The sequence below is a fragment of the Garra rufa genome, chromosome 8, assembly GCF_049309525.1.
Source record: "Garra rufa chromosome 8, GarRuf1.0, whole genome shotgun sequence".
Classification (NCBI taxonomy): Eukaryota; Metazoa; Chordata; class Actinopteri; order Cypriniformes; family Cyprinidae; genus Garra; species Garra rufa.
Genome location: NC_133368.1, coordinates 26912530 through 26916974, shown reverse-complemented (window position 1 = coordinate 26916974; position 4445 = coordinate 26912530).

Sequence of the window (4445 nt, the reverse complement as noted above, 5' to 3'; positions counted from 1 at the left end):
AAACTTCATGTCAATCCATTGTCTGGAGGTGACCTCCTTCACGCTGGGTGTGCGGTTTAACCCGCCTACCCGAGAGTAAGAGCCGAGGGAGGCCGATTGATCCAAATGCTGCAGATTACTCCGGATAAGTGTTTCAGATCAGCAGATCTTAATGGTGGGAATGAAAAGCCTGGTCCGATACGGCAGGAGACACTATTGATCATTGTTCAACATGCGGGTGTGGAGACGAGATCCGGGATAAACAGTTCATTTAGAGCTGGGGGTTTGAAGTATCGAACTGCTGCGAAACAGAACAAAGAGAGAGGACGACAGACATAGGGAGAGAGTTAAACACATACAGTGTTACTTCCTCTACTGAGGAAAAAGTCCTTAACCTGTATTGAACCGGACCAACTCACCACAGAGAATTGAACTCCGTTTAGATTTGAGTTGCCAAAAGCTATAGACTTGCCAAAAGCTTGAATGTTACTCAAGTGGTAAAAGCTGGTGCTGGCAACATAAAGGTCGTGGGTTTGATTTTCAGAAAACACTCATAGTAATAATTGTATTCTGTGATTAAAAGTATCTCTGTATGTATACATTAATGCACATTATTAGAAACAATGGTAACACTCCTCAATGAACTTTTAACGTGCAGCTTATTGACAATAAGGTAGTTGTCTGTAGTTGTGGTTAAGGGATCTACAATACAGTCTTGGAGATAAAGGAATTAATATGTGCTTTATAAGTAGTAATATGCACCAATAACAGCAAATATCCTAGTAATATGCATGCTTATTAAAAAAATAAATTAATAAAAAAGTTACTAGTGAATAGTGTTCCCTAATTTAAAGAATTAGAAAAAAAAAACTAACAAAAAAATTAACAATAAAATAAAAATAGCTGTTTCTTTGTGTGTTCTAAAAACATTCAATATCATAGTAATATGCATGCTTATAAAAAAAGAAAAAGAAAAGTTACTAGTGAATAGTGTTCCCTGATCTAAAGAATAAAAAAACTAACAAAAAATAAATAAATAAATAAATAAATAAAATAAAATAGCTGTTTCATTCTGTGTTCTAAAACCAGCCAATATGCTAGTAATATTCATACTATGCTTATTAAAAATAAATAAATAAAATTAGTTACTCGTAGTGTTCCCTAATCTACAGTTACTAAAAAAAAAAAAAAAATAAACTAAAAAATAAAATAAATAAATGAGTAAAAAAAAAAAAAAAAATGTTAGTAATATGCATGCTTATTTTAAAAAAAGTGAAGTTACTAGTGAATATTGCTTCCTAATTCAATAAAATAAAATAGCTGCTTCATTCTGTCTTCTAAAAACAGCCAATATGCTAGTAATATGCATGCTTATCTAAAAAAAAAAAAGGTTATTAGTAAATAGTGTTACTTAATCTACAGAGTTATTGAAGGGGAAATAAAATAAAATAAAATAATAAATATAATATTATAATAAATAAAATTGCTGCTTCATTCTGTCTTCTAAAAACAGCCAATATGCTAGTAATATGCATGCTCATCTAAAAAAAAAAAAAAAAAAAAAAAAAGGTTATTAGTAAATAGTGTAACTTAATCTACAGAGTTATTGAAGGGGAAATAAAATAAAATTATATAAATATAATATTATAATAAATAAAATTGCTGCTTCATTCTGTGTTCTAAAAACAGCCAAAATGCTAGTAATACACGTGCTTTTCTAAAACAAAAAATGTTGGTTACTAGTAAATAGTGTTTCCTAATCCTACAGAGTTACTGGTGGGGGGGGGGGACTAAGAGGCAGGAACAGGTAGGAACTTCCACACACGAACATTCAACGATAAAAGACCGACATGAACTGAAGATACAAACAGACTTATAAAGACAGACTAATAATTAAACACAGGTGACGGTGATTACACAAACGAGGACTAAACCAAATGATCACAAAATGACAGGGGGAAGACAAATGGGAAAAACCAATGACAAAACAGACAGAACTGTGACATTACGCCCCCCTCCGGAAAGGCGTGTCCTCGCGCCGTAATAAAAAAAAAAAAAAAAAAAACACAAACAAAAAGAGAGGGGCGGAAAATCAGAAACATGGAGTCCATGAGGGAGGGGGCTTCGGCGGAGGACGCAACCGAAGGAGGGGGGCCAAAAGAAAAGTCCAAGGGGCAAGAAAGACAGTCCAAGGGGGCGACGACGGTGGGAGGAGCCAGGGAGGAAACAGGAGGGACCTGAAGCAGGAGAGACTCAGCAGGACCCAGATTGCAGCCAGGATGACGGCCCACGGAGGAGCCGATGGAGGGAGGAACCATGGTGGAGGAAGGACCGCCGACTCCAGGGGGCCGACCGACAGAGGCAGAGCAGTTGGTGAAGGAACCCGAGGCGGAGATGGAGAGCCGAAGATCCAGGGCGACACCGCGGATCCGAAGCCAAGGCGGAACTAGAGGCTCTGGCGACCGAGGCGGAGGCGGAGTTCCGGAGGTCCGCGGCAGAGCCGGAGCGACAGAGGACGAAGGCGGCGCTGAAGGGAAGGAGGAGCCTGACAGAGCCGGAGGGATAGAGGGACGAGGCGAAGCCAGAGGAGTGGAGTCCCGAGGCGGCGGATGGTCGACGACTGACCAAGGCGGAGCCGGAGGGACGATGGAGCCCGGTGGAGCTGGTGGGCCGACGGACGACGGTGGAGCTGAGGGCGTTGAGAGTCGTGGTGGAGCCGCAGGGTCGGAGGGCCGAGGTGGAGATCTGGGCTCAGAGGCTGGAGGCGGAGCTAAGGGATCCTCCAGCCATGCCACCGATGTTGACTGGCAGCCCTGCGGCGAGCCCACTGCATAGATGGCGGGCTGAGGGTGAGCAAGGGGACTGACTGATGACATGGGAGACTCTGGACGACTGGACGGAAACAGCGAAGATTCAGGACGGTTGGGCGGAACCAGCGGGGATTCAGGACGGCTGGGCGGAACCAGTGGGGATTCAGGACGGCTGGGCAGAACCAGCGGGGATTCAGGACGGCTGGGCGGAACCAGCGGGGATTCAGGACGGCTGGGCGGAACCAGCGGGGACCAGGCAGATCCAGACAGAAGAGGGCGGGTGGGAGGGAAGTTTAGGCAGGTCAGTGGCTCCGAGAAAAAGTCTATTAAGTCATGTGATTTATCATCCACAACTTCTGAAAAGAAGTCAATTAAGTCCCCAGAGATGTCTTCCAGCTCACCCCCAGCGGTGTTGCAGTGGGCAGGGCTCTCCAGTTCCCTCACTTGCTCCACGTCGCAATCCACCGTCGCAGATGTAGAATCCAGCTCACGCACCTGATCAGTCGGAGAGGGCTCTGGCTCTGTCGCTCGCGGCTCTAGTCCCTCATCCGCGGTGCGCTCTGGTTCGTGCTCTGCGTGTCGGGGTGATGGTTGGCTGCTCTCTGGGTCATGAGTGGGGCTGGTGTCATCCTCCACGGTCAAGGAAGCTCTGCTGGACACCAGCACCCACTCGATGTAATCAGCGATGCTCTCTCGAGGACCCTCCCCGGACAGCTGCGCCTTGATGGTGTTGTTGAGTCCATTTCGGTAGAATGTGCACAGGCAGCTGTCCGGGTAGTGCGTGTAAGGCACGAGGTGGACAAAGTCTCTGGTGTGGTCCTCGAGAGAGCGGTTCCCCTGCTCCAGAAGGATGATGAGGATGGCGGGATCATCCATGACAAAACAAAAAAAATGAAAAACACTGAGACAAAAACGGAAAAGAAACGCAGGGGGGAAACGCTGTGAACTGTATCGGTCGGTCTTTTCTGTTATAGTTCACGTGCTGGACGGACGAGACGAGAGACAAGATTAACAATAAACACTATTTTTAATATATACTTAGAGATTCAGGCAGGAACAAGTAGGAACTTCCACACACGAACATTCAACGATAAAAGACCGACATGAACTGAAGATACAAACAGACTTATAAAGACAGACTAATAATTAAACACAGGTGACGGTGATTACACAAACGAGGACTAAACCAAATGATCACAAAATGACAGGGGGAAGACAAATGGGAAAAACCAATGACAAAACAGACAGAACTGTGACACATTTATTTGAAATATAAATATTTTATAACTTAAATGTTCTTACTGTCACTTTTGATGAATGTAATGCAGAACTATTATGAACAGAACTATTCATTAAATAAACAAACAAACATCTTACTAACCTTGATCTTTTGGTTAAACAAATTCATCAAATTCTCAGGTAAACTAAGAATGCATTAAAAAATGAAATCTTCACCAAACAAGGCAGTTCAGTAGAATTTAGCCAAAGCAAGAGCCATAGCAAGCCAAACAAGGCTATTTTATAAACACTACAAAACGTCTAGGTTACGAAGGTAACCCTCGTTCCCCGAAGGAGGGAACGGAGACGTTACATTGGGATCTCGCCTGAGAGACCGATCACCTCTGAGCCTTATTAAAAAGGCCAATTGAAAATTGG